This window comes from Triturus cristatus, chromosome 12 (genome assembly GCF_964204655.1).
Source record: "Triturus cristatus chromosome 12, aTriCri1.1, whole genome shotgun sequence".
In the NCBI taxonomy this organism is placed as follows: domain Eukaryota; kingdom Metazoa; phylum Chordata; class Amphibia; order Caudata; family Salamandridae; genus Triturus; species Triturus cristatus.
This window is the reverse complement of record NC_140595.1, coordinates 796,487,903-796,507,181: the sequence shown is the minus strand read 5'-3', so window position 1 is coordinate 796,507,181 and position 19,279 is coordinate 796,487,903. Positions and strand designations below refer to the sequence as shown.

The window sequence follows — 19,279 nt, the reverse complement described above, 5'->3', positions numbered from 1 at the left end:
GACAGGGCCTGTCTTGTGAAGTGCTTTGTACATGTAGTTAAGGAAGTGCACATTTGTGTGATAATGAATCCAATGTTTTCGCTTGAGTGCTGGCCCTGGGAGCCAGTTCGATTTCTGTCAACCACCAGGTAGAGTCCCACCACCATACCAACACATTATCAATTGTTTGTAATTATTTTACTAGAGCACACACTGCAAACTGTAATTGATTACAGACACAGAGGCATTCTGTTGGTGTAGCTAGAGGCTAGTTACATTAGTCCAAACAGGGAGTCAAACATCGGTGGGTCTGAGCTCAGGGGGTTACAGTAGTCCACGTGGTGCCACGGCTGGGCGGTCATGGTTACATTGACTAAGCACAGTTGGTGCAGAGAAGGCACATTATACAGTGTATAACAGGCAAGGGCTTCCATGCTATCTGCACTCCTGAAGTCAACTTCTAGGAGCAGATGCTTGGAGGGCTGCAGAAGCCTCACTTCCATCTCTACCACAATGCAGGCTCATCTCTCTGGGCAAGGGTGCTAGTGCTGTTCGAATGGCCTACCTCCAGTCTCTCCTCCACGGATAAATATGTCCATAAACCTGAAGGACAAAAAAGTGGGGGCCTTAACAAGGGAAGCCCAAGATCTGCCTCTTACTCCATATGCACTCTGCGACTACAGGCAACTCCAAGCTCAGTGTACACACACCATTTCACAAAACTGTCCTTAAACTACACAAACAGTAGAACACCAAACAACTAAATGGAATACGCCCAGAAGAATGTACTACACTGGTCAAGAGGGAAGCAGGAGACAGGAGCAGCAGAACGCCAACCAACCAAAAGGAATACGCCCAGAAGAATGGACCACACTGGTTAAGAGGGACGTAGGAACAGCAGAACACCAACCAACCGAATGGAATACGCTCAGTAGAATGTACTACACTGGTTAAGAGGGAAGCAGGAGACAGGAGCAGCCGAACACCAACCAACCGAATGGAATACGCCCAGAAGAATGGACCGCACTGGTTAAGAGGGACGCAGTAGATAGGAGTAGCAGAACACCAACCAACCGAATGGAATACGCCCAGAAGAATGGACCACACTGGTTAAGAGGGACGTAGGAGAAGCAGAACACCAACCAACCGAATGGAATACGCCCAGAAGAATGGACCACACTGGTTAAGAGGGACGTAGGAGAAGCAGAACACCAACCAACCGAATGGAATACGCTCAGTAGAATGTACTACACTGGTCAAGAGGGAAGCAGGAGACAGGAGCAGCAGAACACCAACCAACCAAAAGGAATACGCCCAGAAGAATGGACCACACTGGTTAAGAGGGACGTAGGAGCAGCAGAACACCAACCAACCAAATGGAATACGCTCAGTAGAATGTACTACACTGGTCAAGAGGGAAGCAGGAGACAGGAGACAGGAGCAGCAGAACGCCAACCAACCAAAAGGAATACGCCCAGAAGAATGGACCACACTGGTCAAGAGGGAACCAGGAGACAGGAGCAGCAGAAAAACAACCAACCAAAAGGAATACGTCTGTAGAATGTACTACACTGGTTAAGAGGGAAGCAGGAGACAGGAGCAGCAGAACGCCAAACAACTGAATGGAATACGCCCAGAAGAATGGACCACACTGGTTAAGAGGGACGTAGGAGCAGCAGAACACCAACCAACCAAAAGGAATACGCTCTGTAGAATGTACTACACTGGTTAAGAGGGAAGCAGGAGACAGGAGCAGCAGAACACCAACCAACCGAAAGGAATACGCCCAGAAGAATGGACCACACTGGTTAAGAGGGACGTAGGAGCAGCAGAACACCAACCAACCGAATGGAATACGCTCAGTAGAATGGATCACACTGGTTAAGAGGGACGTAGGAGAAGCAGAACACCAACCAACCGAATGGAATACGCTCTGTAGAATGTACTACACTGGTCAAGAGGGAAGCAGGAGACAGGAGCAGCAGAACACCAACCAACCGAATGGAATACGCTCTGTAGAATGTACTACACTGGTCAAGAGGGAAGCAGGAGACAGGAGCAGCAGAACACCAACCAGCCGAATGGAATACGCCCAGAAGAATGTACTACACTGGTCAAGAGGGAAGCAGGAGACAGGAGCAGCAGAACGTCAACCAACCAAAAGGAATACGCCCAGAAGAATGGACCACACTGGTTAAGAGGGACGTAGGAGAAGCAGAACACCAACCAACCGAATGGAATACGCTCAGTAGAATGTACTACACTGGTCAAGAGGGAAGCAGGAGACAGGAGCAGCAGAACGTCAACCAACCAAAAGGAATACGCCCAGAAGAATGGACCACACTGGTTAAGAGGGACGTAGGAGCAGCAGAACACCAACCAACCAAATGGAATACGCTCAGTAGAATGTACTACACTGGTCAAGAGGGAAGCAGGAGACAGGAGCAGCAGAACGCCAACCAACCAAAAGGAATACGCCCAGAAGAATGGACCGCACTGGTTAAGAGGGACGTAGGAGCAGCAGAACACCAACCAACCGAATGGAATACGCTCAGTAGAATGGACCACACTGGTCAAGAGGGAACCAGGAGACAGGACCAGCAGAAAACCAACCAACCAAAAGGAATACGCTCTGTAGAATGTACTACACTGGTTAAGAGGCAAGCAGGAGACAGGAGCAGCAGAACACCAACCAACCGAAAGGAATACGCCCTGAAGAATGGACCACACTGGTTAAGAGGGACGTAGGAGCAGCAGAACACCAACCAACCGAATGGAATACGCTCAGTAGAATGGACCACACTGGTTAAGAGGGACGTAGGAGAAGCAGAACACCAACCAACCAAATGGAATACGCTCTGTAGAATGTACTACAATGGTCAAGAGGGAAGCAGGAGACAGGAGCAGCAGAACACCAACCAACCGAATGGAATACGCTCTGTAGAATGTACTACACTGGTCAAGAGGGAAGCAGGAGACAGGAGCAGCAGAACACCAACCAGCCGAATGGAATACGCCCAGAAGAATGGACCACACTGGTTAAGAGGGACGTAGGAGCAGCCGAACACCAACCAACCGAAAGGAATACGCCCAGAAGAATGGACCACACTGGTTAAGAGGGACGTAGGAGCAGCAGAACACCAACCACCCGAATGGAATCCTCCTATAAGAATGTACTACACTGGTCAAGAGGGAAGCAGGAGACAGGAGCAGCAGAACGCCAACCAACCGAAAGGAATACGCCCAGAAGAATGGACCACACTGGTTAAGAGGGACGTAGGAGCAGCAGAACACCAACCACCCGAATGGAATCCTCCTATAAGAATGTACTACACTGGTCAAGAGGGAAGCAGGAGACAGGAGCAGCAGAACGCCAACCAACCAAAAGGAATACGCCCAGAAGAATGGACCACACTGGTTAAGAAGGACGTAGGAGCAGCAGAACACCAACCACCCGAATGGAATACGCCCAGAAGAATGGACCACACTGGTTAAGAGGGATGTAGGAGCAGCAGAACACCAACCAACCAAATGGAATACGCCCAGAAGAATGGACCACACTGGTTAAGCGGGACATAGGAGCAGCAGAACACCAACCACCCGAATGGAATCCTCCTATAAGAATGTACTATGCTCGTCAGAAGGCCCTGGCGAGCCCGTAGAACGTCAAGAATTCTGCAGGAATCGTCCAATTAGCATGCACTACACTGGTACAGATGACCCCAATGACCATACAACACACAGCCTAGAAAGGGCACACACATTCACTGAGCACTCATAGTCAGTTTTGTCCAACAAAGTCTAAATCCTCTCTGGGTCACCCAAAGAACAACAGTATCTGGCTGCTGTAAATAATCCATTTAACCAGCTATGAGTTTGTTCTCTCAACAACACATTCATGTTAGTCCATCCAGAAGAAGTGAACCTAGTTCTACCACACCCACAAGCACACATCACTGCATCAAAGCTGCATAAGGAGCAAAGCTCCCTTGAAACCCGACAGCTACTTGAAGTCAAGCAACAGACAACTCTACAACCCAACAAAATGAAAGAAATGACCCTCTCACCAGGAGAGATTTCTCAAATGCCATGAGGGTAATTTACAAGTTTTCACTGCCCCTTACTACCATCATTTTATCTGACAGTGAGGGACAGTGAAAACTGGCCATTTGACTGCCAACACTAAATCGGGTGGGCAGTCAAATGGCCAAACCTTAGACGGCCCTTACTCTGTCGGCCCTCGGCGGTGGAGCTGGGGTAGATTCCCCCGCTGACAATCTTCAGTTCTGCCCGACTCTGAATGCAGAGGGCAGAACATCAGTTTGTCGGAGAGGGTACTCCGTTACCTCTGCGGCGGGCTAGCCTCACCGGCAAACTCTAAATCTGGCCCTAAAAATTGAAAAGGTCTGACATGCTTCAGTTACTGATCCGAATGAACAAACGCAGAGAGGAGAGCGATGTACCAGCTCAACGTGACAACACTGTGTGAGCCTCAACCAAAAATTCTATCCGCTACTGCCTTTTCGCAAAAGCGCTTTGTTGCCAGTGCTCAGAAGCATGCTAAATGTTACTACTGTGTGTCGCTGTCACACTGAAAATGAGACATTGTCATCTCACAGCCCTCAGACACCAGCAGAGGCTCCCTTTGAGCCAAAGAGTACAATGGAAGCAGCATTACTCCCCTCTCTAATTATACCCCCTACCTGCATAGGAAGCAGAAAGGTCCCTGCGCCCCAGGTGCTGCGCGGCTCAGCGGCTTGAATACTTAAAAACGCGCTGGGCAGCAGATCATTGTCAGTTCGGTGGCATGAACATGGCCTACGCGCCCAATCAATAAGGAACTGGAAGAAAATGCTGAGGCGTCTAAAAATACAGACAACGGCCTCTTAGGGGGCGACCGGGGCCAATGGGGCCAAAGACAGGTCTCTGTTACCTGGGTATGCCTGGGCACCGCAGGGCTATAGCGCTGCATAACAGCACTTCACGTAACAAGAGCTTCACCGGCGAGTACAATGGAGGTCCTTGTAGGTGTGCTTCTAGGCACCTACTGGGCCAGCTGAACAGAGATTAGTGCGCATCCATGACTGTAATCCAACTTCCAGGAGGGAGAGGTAGTTTGCAAAGTAAGACCCAGTCATAAGAGAACGCACTCCTTAGGAACGCTAGCGCCTCCGTCTGCGTTCCTCATTAGCTAGCAGCTTAGGGATGCTAGTGCCTCTCTCTCAGTGACCCCAACAAGCAGACTCTAAAGAACACTAGTGCCTCTCTCTCAGTGACCCCTAATAGCTAGCAGCCAGGAACACTAATGTCTCTCCCTCTGTCTCTCTCATTAGCTAGCAGCTCAGAAACGCTTGCATTCCTCTCTCTGTGATGCTCAGTAACTAGCAGCTTAAGAACGCTAGCGCCTCACTTTCTGTGTACCTCCTAGCTAGCGACCCAGGAACACAAGCACTTCCTTCTCTCTCTGGGTCCCTTAATATCCAGAGGTTTAGGAACACTTGTGTTATTCAGTGTTCCTCATTAGCTAGCCACCCAGGAACTCTAGCTCCTTTCTCACTCTGTCCCTCATTAGCTAGTAGCCCAAGATCAGTAGCGCCTCTCTCACTCTGTGTCCCTCGTTAGCTAGCAGCCCAGGACCAGTAGCGCCTCTCTCACTCTGTGTCCCTCGTTAGCTAGCAGCCCAGGACCAGTAGCGCCTCTCTCACTCTGTGTCCCACGTTAGCAGCCCTGGACTAGTAACGCCTCTCTCACTCTGTGTCCCTCGTTAGCTAGCAGCCCAGGACCAGTAGCGCCTCTCTCACTCTGTGTCCCTCATTAGCTAGCAGCCCAGGAACAGTAGCGCCCCTCTTTCTCTGTCCCTCATTAGCTAGCAGCCCAGGACCAGTAGCACCTCTCTCACTCTGTGTCCCTCGTTAGCAGCCCAGGACCAGTAGCGCCTCTCTCACTCTGTGTCCCTCGTTAGCTAGCAGCCCAGGACCAGTAGCGCCTCTCTCACTCTGTGTGCCTCGTTAGCTAGCAGCCCAGGACCAGTAGCGCCTCTCTCATTCTGTGTCCCTCGTTAGCTAGCAGCCCAGGACCAGTAGCGCCTCTCTCACTCTGTGTCCCTCATTAGCTAGCAGCCCAGGACCAGTAGCACCCCTCTTTCTCTGTCCCTCATTTGCTACTAGTTTAGGAACAATAGTGCCTCTCTCTCTGGGGCCCTATCTTGAAGTGGCTCAGGAGCTCTAGCACCTCACTACGTGTCCTTCATTAGCCTGTGGATTGGGAATATTAGAGCCTCTCTCTTTGCCCTTCATTAGCTAGCAGCCGAGGAACCCTAGCGCCTCTCCGTGTCCCTCGTTAGCAAGCCACAGTAATACAAACTCAACCCTGGCCCATTCTTAATTATACTAATAAACTCAACTGTAGCTCCCAGCTCAATAATATAAATGTTCTCAACCATGGCTCCTTACTCAATAATATAAATGGACTCAACCGTGGAGCCTTACTCAATGATATAAATGGACTCAACCGTGGCTCCTTACATAATAATATAAATGGACTCAACCGTGAATCCTTACTCAATAATATAAATGGACTCAACCGTGGATCCTTACTCAATAATATAAATGGACTCAACCGTGGATCCTTACTCAATAATGTAAATGGACTCAACCGTGGATCCTTACTCAATAATATAAATGGATTCAATCGTGGATCCTTACCCAGTAATATAAAAGGGCTCAACCGTGGATCCTTACTCAATAATATAAATGGACTCAACTGTGGATCCTTACTCAATAATATAAATGGACTCAACCGTGGCTCCCAGCTCAAAAATATAAATGAACTCAATCATGGTAGCTTATCAATAATATTAATATAATCAGGCATTGCTCCTTACTCAGTTATACTAATAAATTCAACTTTGACTCCTTACACAAAAATATGAGTAAAATCGGCTGAGGTTCCCTCCTCGTGATATAAATAAAGTGAGAGCTGGCTTCTTGCGCCATATATGGGTAAAGAACCTACTGCCTTATACTATAAAGATACTGCAAGACACTGAAAAGTTCAATGACAACATAGTGGAACGAGAGCAAAGGACGAGTTCCTTTATAAGGTCATGGAACTCCGAGGTGACTTGCAACATCCTTTAAACGTATGACAGAGGGTATTTTATTCCTTATAATATATGAACACACATCACCCTTCCAACAAATCCTTGATGTTTTGCTCTTTCATAAAAATGCAATAGTATGGACTTAGACATGAAGACTAGTAGTGCAAAATTAAACATACTAAAAAGATGTTAGTAATTTATTCCACAAAAAATATTATAAAAAGTTTAATACGAGTTAGATTTAAAAAGTGTTGTCATGCCTAATGTGTAGACATAAGCAAAGACATTCAAACTTTCCTGTATTAATCTTCAAAGTATAAAAAATAAACACGTGAATACAAATATCTCCTTTCTGCTTATCTCTGTTCATTTTAGAAAAAGAGCCGCAGAATAAAAAGCTCTTGCTTTCATTGTTTAAACTGAAGCTCTAATTATACTTTGCGACCTGTGTTTTCACCTTGCCTGCTGGCTCTGGCAGCAGGAATTAATGTATTACAGTCTGGTTGTGATGAATAAATTAACTAACCAAGGAAATAATATCATACGCCCAACCCAGGCTTCTCACTCAATGATATGAGTGGACTAAAGTGTGGCCCCTTATTCACAACACCAATAAACTTAGGGTTGGATCCTTGCTCAGTAATACAAATACGTTCAATTTGAATTCCTTACAAAATAATATAAACAAACTCAACCCAAGGTTTTTATTCAATAATGTGTGTATGATAAGCTAAGGCTCCTTAATAACAACACAAATAAACTCAGCATGGGTGGTGACCGCTGCATCAAAGATGGAGGACATGTCTTAAGGGCACTCTCGAGACCTCCGCCTGTATCCTCCACTATCGGAACAGCCTGTTTTTTTTTTTATGGCATCCAAATCCCCCTGCTGCCTCCTTGAACTGACAAAATCACCCTACTTGGCCCCCTGTGCCCCCCATAGCTGGAACATTGCATGGGCTTGCCTGTGTCCCATGCAGTATGCCAATGGCCCTGTAGCGGCAGCCAGAGCCTTTGGGGCGTGCTACTGAACCCCAAGTGGAACACTAAACAGTGTGGGCACTTCACTGGGTTCGCTCACATCCCCCTCACCTGCTTTGGAAGTTCGCTGCAAGGGAATGACCCTACACAGGGGGCCGCCGTCGCCTCTGCTCGGCCATGCCAGTGCAGGACCCATGGCCTCCATGTGGGTCAGTGAACGGAGGGCCGCGTCTCCGGCTTGCCTCCTTATCAGCCTGAACGACCGTGTCTGAGGCGGCAACGTACTGCGTTGCTGATCAGTATCGAGGGCCCGTGAGAGCCATTATGCCTCTGCTGGGGTCCAGAGGTGGCACCACTACGCTGAGAGGGCCGCCGCACGCCCTTAATCTCTAAGACTTCTGCTCACCCTCCTGGCTCCAATCACTGCGGCACCCTACTCATCAACGTGCCTGCTGGTGGCCATGGACATCACAGGCCACATCGGAGCCCCCTGCTGCTGACGCACACTACTAATAGTGCAGATCTGGGCCCATTTACACCGCTTATGATATGCTGGGTGCTGCCTGGAGACCACGGGGTCTGATGTGAGAGTCCGGGGCCTCACGTGTGGACGCTCTCTTCCTCAGAGACATGCATAATTTCATCTATTTCGACAGGTGAGCCAGGGGGCTGCTGGCAATTGGCCAATTGGCGGGCCAGCTTGGGGGTGGGCCCTCGTGGCCTGACTGCACTTGCTGGCCCTCAAGCACCTGGTTCTGGAGACGTGGATGCCTCCGACCTCCTGCCTACCTTGACTTTTGCCTACAGTATTGGGGGAACCCCCACATGCTCCATCTACTGCCACTTCGCCACACTCTTCACCGTGGAGGTGGCGAGAGTCCACCGGCTGCTCTGGCTTGCTGCCTCCTCTTTGGGGCAAGTGGGCTAAGGGGACATGTCCAGTGCCCCACCTTGCCTACTACCTGTTATACCGGGGCCTGTGTGGAACTCACTGGTGTTCTAGCTTACCAGCTCACAGACACTTGCAACGTGGCTCCCCTCTTGGTGACCCAGCCCATGATCTCACCATACTGATAAGAAGATGGGGAAAGATAAACACCCTGCCTCAAGCTCCCAATCGAAGATTGAAAAATTTGACACCTCTACCCTCATACACCAGAATAAGTCCATGGGAGAGCCCTCTACGTCTGACCCAGGCTCCCCGGAAGTGCTTCACATCCTTCAAGCTCTTCAGGTATCTAAGGAGGCCCTGGAAACCACAATCGGGGAGGTTGAGGTGGATGTGGTCTTGTTCCAGCAGGACCTTCGCGGCATGGCAGGAAGAATCACAAAGGCAGACTCAACGGACATTAAAACCAAAGTCTCCATCCTACAGGTCATGGTCAGGAACTTCGAAGCCAGAGCGGAAGATGCTGAAAATTGTTATAAAAGGAACAAGCTCCGCCTAGTGGGATTCACTGAGGGGGTTGAGACCCCCGGTTCGACAACTTTTGTGGATACCTGAATACGCTCTGGATCCCAAAGGGCTCCCTCTTGACATGGTTTGTGGTGGAGCGGGCCCACGGTTCACTGGTGCCAAGGCCTCTGCTTGGGCCCCCCCACATCCAATGATTATTTATGTCCCCAACTACAGAGACCGCGACACGGATATGCGCGATGCCTGTGCCTTGAGAAATGCTCTCATACCAATGAATCAAAAATCATGATATTTCCCAACTGCACATAGGCGACCCAACAGCAATGTAAATCCTTGATGCAGCGAAGCAAAAATTTAGAGCTATGTCGTTTCCCTATGTTCTGCTCTTCCCCGCCACACAGAGTGGTACACAACTCCTGTACTCACTTCTTCGACACCTTGGAGGCAACCTGGAAGTGGGCTACCGAGCAGCGGACCCTCTGCAGCCATAATTACTCCAGACGTTCAGGACCAGGGTCCTTAGCTGCTTCACAGAAGGCTACAGCCCCCTCCCATTCTTGCCGACGCCGCAGGTCCAGGGGCGGCATGGGTGGCCATCCTCGTTCCCCGGCATCATCAGACTCTGACTACCCAACATCACAGCCTCCCCGGGGATGAGGCAGCCCCCTGGCTGCTCGGCCATATACAGATACCGGGAGACAACAATGCACATGGAGAAGCAGCACCCTTGATGCCATCACCTTGAACATATGGACTCTCCGTGTTGCTCAGATCTCATATTTGACCCAAGATGCCGTTGCTGCAGATATGCTTTATGTTTAAGCGTCTGTATGGAGGAGGAATGGAGGAGGTCTCCTACTTCATCGGAGGCCCCATTATGTACTCACTGTTCACTAGGGATTGTTTTAGGGCGATAGATACTTCTGGGGTGGAGGCGTGGGGTCGGGAGGAGTTGGGGGTAATGATGTGGGTTATGTCTATTTGTTTCATGATGTTTCCTTGCTTTTTTGTTTTCCTTATATGTCTTGCTTCTCGACGCTGCCCGTTCTCGGAAGAGCCCTGACCTGCTTTTCTTCTGACCCCTACACATGCCACAGCTCATCCACTCCCATGACGTAAAACACCCTTCTCTCCTGGTCTTTTAGACTGTATTAAGCACACATCGGTTCTCAAATTTCTCCACCAACACCACCCATAGTCTTACTGCACGTGACTCACCTCCTGAGTACCAAATGCTACTTCTTAGGTAGGTTTGGTACACCCAAATCTACCATGCGGGCTTCACTCATGACTCCCGGGGTCAGTTGAGACTTCTTCACGAAAACGTCCCCCTTGCTATAACCCAGACATTTTATGGTGGATAGGGCAGATACGTGGGGGTGGCGGGTGGATTAGAAGGTAGGCAATACACTGTCTTTAGCATTTATATCCCCCCACACATGCAAACCCGGACACTCCGAGACATGACCCAAATTGCAGTTGACCTGCCCTCTGGCTCCCTAATTCTTGGTGGTGACTTCACCGTAGGTAGACCCACTCTCAGACGTCCTTGACCCGGTCTCATAGCACAGACGGACCCGAGCCTGTGCCCTCATGGGATGGATGACCTCACTGGGCCTTTGCGATGCCTGCAGGACATGGAATCCACAAACAAAAGTCTACTCACATGTGTTGGCTTCCATACGTTCGGTGTCCCGGATTGACTATATTTTACTTCCGGCTACCGATCAATGCTCCCCAGGGGTGTGCCTGAACATTCCCCACAAGTCCTTTGGCTGGCAGGCCCAAGCTTTTCTGGTCGCCCTATGTGGCTTCTCAATGCTTAGCTCCTGACAGATGAGGGATTGATAGACCACTTATCTGAGTAGCTCACATCTTACTTTGATCTTAATACTGGACTCAGGTTCTCAATGGACGGCTAGCAAACCCATGATATGGGGGCAGACGAGTAGCTATCTGAAACACAAAGAAGGAACATTGTCAAGCTAGGGGCACGCATCCTTGATAATGAGGCCAGGGTGACCCAAGCAGCAACTGAAACAATCCCCCACCAACTAGATATAGACAGAACTGCACTCCGACACCTACTTTCAAACGAGGCCTGCCGTGCTGGAGAGCAACCTCTCTATGTATTTATAAGCACGGTGACAAAAATGGGACACTAATATATAGACTTGCATCCCGGGACATCGCGCCCCACTTCACCCCCACTGTGGCTGACAACTCTGGCTCTGTGACCCAGACTGCCCCTGTATTATGGTAGCATTTACAGCCTATTACCAGCGGCTCCACGCCAGTGACCCACGTGCTCATATAGAATGCATCCACTACTCCTCAATGACGTCCCGCTACCATCTCTGATGGTGGCCCAATGAGCTGCACGAGACAAACCAATTACAGATGATTAAATCCACACTACCATCAGGGACCTTAAAGCCCGGAAACCCCCTGGCCCTGACAGCATACCTCTTGGGTATTACTCCACATTCCGCCAACAGTCAGTTCCCCACCCAACTGTACACTGAGGCCATTGACAAAGGGTCCTTCCCTGCAGACTTAGATTTGGTGACTATAGATGTTATTCCCAAGACCACCCAACCCTCTCTGGACTGCGGATCCTATCGCCTTATATCCTTAATTAATGCAGATATTATAATCTAGGCAAACATTTTGGCCACCAGGCTTCACTCGATCCTCCCTGCCTATCAATGGGGCTTCATGCCACACCATATTACCCGGCCTTGTATCCAATGATAACACTGTGCTCTGGCCCACATGGGTAAATTGACAAGACACCTAGCACTGTTTTTGGACGAATTCGAAAAGGCATTCAATACTGTTGACTGGGACTACTTGGCAGCAGTCCAGCATTGCATGGGCTTTTGTTGCCATTTTCAGGTGATGACCTCTCTTCTATATTTCCACCCCATGGCCCTGGCCCACATTAACGGGACGTTATCTGACACATTTCCAATTGGAAAAGGTTGCTCCCTTTCCCCACCGCTTTTTGCCCTGGCCATCGAGCCCTTGGCACCGCTGGTCCTTTGTGATGAAGAGCTGGAAAGATGGCTGTGGCCACACACCTCAGAGGATAGAATTACACTGTATGCCGATGACGCTGCTCTCTGTCTGGGGAACATGGCAACTTAGGGGCCCAGGGCCCTCAGACCTTTTCACTTGGTCGAGGAGGCCTTTGGCTTGTGTCTTCATACAACAAAGTTCCTCCTTGTCCCCCTGCGAGGCGACTCCGCGTCTGTGAACTGAAACTCGGGCATCCGTCCCCGGTGACCCAGCTTCAAATATCTAGGAATACATGTGGCAACCATGCCTGAACTTACCAGTGCCCTCAACTTGACACCCCTCGTCAAGAGCACCAAAAGCAGCCTAAATGCATGGCGCAATCTGCCACTGAACCTCTGCGATAGAGTCGCACTAATAGAAATGATGGTACTGCTGTGGTTCCTACACATACTGCAAAACTACCCACTCCATATTCCTAATTCCTGGTTCATGGAAACAGCATCTTTACTTTGCACCTTTCTTTGTCGGGCGCCCACCCCGAATAACTCAGAACATATGTCGCTGTTCCGTTTATGAGGATGGAATTGGAGCAGTGGACAGTCACCATACTATTGGGCGACCCATCTCCTGGTCATAAATGACTGGCTGACCAGGGCTGGAACGACCCATCCTACCAATTAGAGCATAGCGATCTGGGGCTAGACGGGTTGATGTGCTACCTATATGGGCTCCCACTCCCCTCTACCATACCAGAGGTGACTGAAGTGCTGATCTTGGTGTGGCTGGGAGCCCTACGCTTCATGGGTTAGTACAGGGACCTAACAGGGCAAACTTCCCTCTGTAGGGGCTGCTGACTGGAACAACTAGCTCGACTCGAGGGATTTCTGCGATGGGACCGCAGAGGCATCTCTACCTTAGCTGATGTTTGGTGCGGATCCAACATGTGTTTCTTCATCAAACTAAAGTTGCAGTTCTCTCTCTCTACCACCTAGTGTCACGGATATCTGCAGATTCCCCATGCTCTTGACTCCTACTCTACAGAACTACAGGACCGCCCCGATTTCAATCCCCTCGTGGCCCATCTGGGAGACTAGGTGATAAGGGAATCTCCCAACTATCCCAAGCACTAATGACTAACACCCCAGGATCCCTGGACTCGCTGCGGCCACGATGGGACGGCTGGGATGGGGACTGGTATAAGGTGGAATGGAGGGAGGCCTATATGGCTCCCAGGGAACTGACAATATCAGCCCAACTGAGATTGATTCAGTTGAACTATCTCAACCAAACCTACATGATGGCCCAAAGACTTGGCCGTGCCCACCTCATCACTGATCCCAGATATCCTTGCTGTCAATCCTTGGAAGCAGATTTTTTTCATATGAGATAGCTGTGTCCCAGACTGACATCCCACTGGTCCCGGACTGGCACTACCATTTCGGCAGTACTGGCCACCCCTATACAATTAACTCCCATAGTAGCCCTGTTGGAGCTACTGGAAGGTCTAGGAGGGCCCCGGGGAGACAGATCCTTAATCAGGATAGCGACTTTGATCACCAAGATTGACATTGCCCGTGCTTGAAAACAACCTTCCCCAGCAATAATGAAACAGTAACTTGCTGAGATGGACTGGTTTGCAAAACTAGAGGAACCCGATATATGTTGCAAGGGCGTGCCCCACAAAGTTAAAAAAAATCTGTTGTAAATGGTGGGACTACTATGATCTAACATCCACATTAGAATCCTTCGCAAATCATGTGACCTAAAGCTGTCAGGGGGGCGGGAGGAGGGTTGATTGACTTGAAGCTCTACTCTTGGTGTTTTTGTTTCCTTTTGTTCTTGCCTATTCTGTTGGCCAATGAAAACTTAATAAAATATGCTTATCAAAATAAACTCAGCATTGGCTCCTTACTCGGTAATATATCAAATTCAACTATAGCACCTTACTCCATATTATACTATCCAATAGTAGATTAAAGTCAACTGAGGCTCTTTACTCGCACAGCAAATAAACATAGCATTAGAGCCTTATGTAATCATATAAATTAACTCAATCAAGGCTCCTTATTCAGTAATAAAAATAAATTCACCTATGTATCCTTGATAATACATATAAACCCAACTCTTGCTGTTTACTAAATAACACACATAAACTCAACCATTTCTCCTTAATAATACAAATAAACTCAAAACTCAATCATATAAATGAATTTAGCAATGGGTTTTTTGTCAATAATACAAATACATTCAGCCTTTGGTCCCAACTCAATCATATAAAGGAACTCAGAGTGATTCTTACTTCAGTAGTATACGTTAGGTCAAATATGCCACCCTACTCAATAATAGGTAAACACAGACCACTGTTTCCTTACTAAATAATACAAATAAACACAACCACAGCTCCCTACTCAGATACACAAATCAGTTCAACTGAGAGTCTTTATTGAATAATACAATTAAGCTCAACCACTTGGCTTCTTATTCTGCATCAATACCAATAAACCCACAAGTGGTGCCTTACTCAATAATACACATGAAGTCAAGCGTAGATCCTTTCCCTTTAACACCAATGAATTCAACCACAGATCATTATGCAATAATAGAAATAAAATCAATTGTGCCTTGCTAAATATAAAAAAGACATCAACTGCAACTCACTACAAATAAACTCAATTGCAAATCCTTACTCGAAAATAGAAACACAACATGACTTGTTACTCAATAACACAAACAAACATACCCGTGGCTCCTTACTCAATAAAACAAATTACCTCAACCAAGGTGCCTTATTCAATAATACAAATAAACTCAGGTATGGTTTGCTAATTGATAACACAATAAACACAATAGTTGCTTTTTACTCAATAAACAAATAGAATTGTGGCTTATTAATCTGTAATGTGAATAGACATGACCAAGATTTGGAAATTAACATTACAAATAAACATAACCAGAGCTCCTTTCTAAATAATACAAATAAAAAAGTTAACTATGACCCATTACTGAATATCACTGAATATTACTAATTAGTTTAACTTTGCTCATTGTTGAACAGTACAATCATGTTTGTGGCTTGTTATTTGACGATATAAGCAAATTAAACCATGTGATGTCGCTTAAGAATTCAATGATGGATCATTACGCGATCATTCAATCATGCAATGGAACTCAAATATGACTTTTCACACAAATAAATTCAACAGTGGCTTAGTATTCGGTAAGTGGTTGATCACTTAGTAAAACAAACTCAGCTGTAGTTTGATTAATGAATTTAACTCAATTGTGGGTCATTACTTTCTATTCCAAACGTATCTGCAGTCGTTACCTTAGTAACACACAGAAATTCAACTTTCAACTTGGTTTGTTGGTCAATAACTCTTAAAAATCTCAACTGTGAATTGTTGCTTTTTAATATAAATAAACATTGTGATGGATGGTCAGTAAATATTACAAACACCTCACTAGTGGCTCATTACTTAATAATCCAATCCAATCTCTGAAGGGGTTCAATATTCAATAATAGGAATAACTCCGGCTTGTTACTTTACAGTGCAATTCATTGAACTGTGGAATGTCATCAATTAATGGAAATGAACTCCAACATGGCTCATTGTTCAATGGTGTTAAAAAAGGCAAAGAAAACTCAACGGTGTGCAGACAAAATATCTGAGAAAAATTATTGTGTTGACAAAATACTGTGTCAAGAATCTCGAGGACAAAAATATCATTAAGGTGTGATTCTATATGTAAGCAAAGTTTTACTATATATAACTCCACATAGATTAACCTTGAGGATATGTATATTGTCAAAGTACGTAGATGTGGAGTTAAGAATAGTAAACCTGTACTTACCTTCTCAATATTTGTGTCCCCGATATTTGTGACGTGGCCGATATTCTGTCTGTGATCCAATCTCAGCCATGTCTCATAGTTCAACAGTGTTCAATAGTGAAAATAAACTCAAGTGATTGGGAACACAAGTATACTCAACCGTGGCACATCACTAAACAATGCAAATAAATTCAACCGTGACTCTTTGCTAAATAATACAAATGACCTCAGCTGCGGCTCGAGATGATAATACAAATAAAGTCAATTGTGGTCTGTAACTTGATAACTCAAAGAAACTCAATCATAGCTCTTCTATCAATAATACATAAAATCAACAGTTTAAATTCTTACAGCACAAACAATTAAACCATTGTTCACTACCTGAAATAATTAACCGAAACCACCCTCACTCGCTATATGATAATACAAATAAACGTAACTTTGTCTTGTTTTTCAATAGCAATAAGAAATCTAAACAGTGGCTCTTTTCTTGACATTGTTGATAATGCAAGTAACCTCAACTGTGGCTAACTAATCAATAATACAAATTAACTGAACTATGTCCCACCACTCAGTAATAAATACACACTTAAACTTAGTTAATTACTCATTTGTACAAATTAACTCAACCGCCTCTTTTTAGAAGGGAGAATTGTAGGAGGCTGGCTCTGTACATACTATACCAAAGTAAGGTATAGTGTGCACAGAGTCCAATGAATCCCCAAAGGCTTACAGAGGCTCAAGTAGGTACTACTAAAAGCTCTATTTGTGGTAGTTTGGTCAAACAGTTAGGCTTATCAGAGGGCTGTGTTAAGCATTTGTTATACTCACTCAGGCAAAAATGATTACACAAACTCAACGACTGAATCCAGATGAATTGTTTTGTATAACAAAATATTATTTTCTTATTTTATTTCTAGAACCAAGAAATACTCAGCTTCTGGTAAGTAACAGTTTTCAAAGCAGTAATACTTTAAAAAATGTAGCATGATATCTTTTGCAAGGCAGGAGAAATACTTTACAGACTTAGAAATGCTTTTATATTTCTCAGTCAGAAACAGCAGCACCATGACTGACCCACGGCCCCCCACATCCATTGGACGATGGATACCAGGCGTATAACCAGGACCACGAGATTCATGGACATTGATGCTTCGCTTTTTACTCATCTTTTGTTTCTACATGATACACCCAGGGCCCACCACACTGCTTGAGGAGGAACCTTCTTACCTCCTCCACAAGCGCCTTTATAACAAGTACATCATCATAATTGCTTCTATATTATTCTATATGTTTTGAAAGTAGCTTGTGCTATGATTGTGTACAATATACATGTGGATCTGGTTGTACGCACTTTAACTGACTTCACTTTTGTTCCGGTTGTTAAATAAAAAAAACAAATTTTAAAAAAAGTATCATTCTTCATCACAAGTACCATTCTCCATCACCAATGTCGGCCATGTTTTTCTCACTTGCACGCCTGCTTCCTTCCGCTGCTGTCCACAGCAGCGCTTTATTGGAGTACCTGCCTGAATCCTGATATGAGTTCAGTCGATCCGCATCACACTAGTTCCCTGACCAATTTCCTTTAGTCCCAATTAGCTCCACACAGGGAAGAACCACTTAAGACATTATGGATGTCCACTAATCCCATTTAATATACGGTTAACAAATATGTCTTTCCTATAGCATAATGTTACAATAATGACATCAACTCTTCCAATGTTCATATCAAGCTACCACAGCTTGTGTGCTCTTTGGCCATAAGTTCAAACTTAAATCATTATTATTAATGATTGCTATATGTTCATTCAATAGATTTTAACTCCATGACACAGTGATGCAGAGACAGTCAATGCGGAATCATCCTTTCACAACAGGCATGTGGCAGGGCAACAGTGACGAACCCAAACCAGACTTTACTGCGACTACCCAGGATAGGTTGGAATGTAACTGGGCAAATGTGGTCGGCATAGCTGCACCGTGGTACTGCATAAAGCAGTCAATATTACATATAATTGAGGATTGAAATATAATTCACCAGCTCTACATCTCTAGCAGAGGCACAATATAGTGTAAATAGTTTCCTGATCGCTCACTCGCGTGGTGCTCCAGGGCCGTCACTTGGAATCAAGTCTGATACACATACAGAGGATCTAACACTGGTCATCTGTAATCAAAGTGTATGTTTAGACCACCTATCGTTTTCAGAACATCATTTCGGTTTCAGACATAACATTTCAGTTCAGAGACATGAGGGGAAATGAAACTGTTAACATAAATTGGTCCATTCTACATCACGGTTGCTTGCCTGAGCAGGAGTGGTCTACCACCAAATTCCTTTAAGATCATTTGAATATCAAAGTGATTGAGATGTTACCCCTTAAATCCCAATGATTTTGATTAGAAAAGGGCAGTGTAGAAAGAAAGTTCAACCAAGGGCTAGAGCTGATTTAGTGTCCAGAGCTGCAGTAGGAAGCGCTATGGACTCACCAGCACCCTCGATGCTGCCTACGGCTCCCAGGTCTCGTATCACTCATCGCCTACATTTCTAGCACCCACGCTCGCTTTGATGCTCCCACCGTCCTCCTGACGCTCCCCACTACCATCATGTAAAGAACAGCTGGACATGCAGTCTGGAGCTCAGCGACTGGTGTCAACAGTGACATCAGTTGTAACTGGAACCCCAATGTTATTTCTTGTGTCTCCAAAGTCTGCCTTTTATCTGCAACCGTGACAAGTTGAAGTGGTTTGATTGTTTTTAAATTGTTTTATTCATCTCTAGTGATTTACCTTGGTCAAGTCGCATATACTTTTACTTCGGCTACTCCCATGATTTTGGGGAAAGGATGCAGTGTGACTTAGGAAGCACTTTAGATTTATTTAGACAGTTAAAGGTGGCGGGCCCCTGCCCAGATGGTACATTCCGTGTATATGGAGAATCATGC

The 19,279-nt window shown here is 46.3% G+C and overlaps 1 protein-coding gene across 6 annotated transcripts in view; it reads right to left on the bottom strand.

Moving 5' to 3' along the window:
• DLG4 (discs large MAGUK scaffold protein 4) overlaps nt 1-19,279 on the bottom strand; it is an 863,469-nt gene that overhangs the window by 695,445 nt on the left and 148,745 nt on the right. The gene's annotated exons all lie outside the window — the stretch shown is intronic.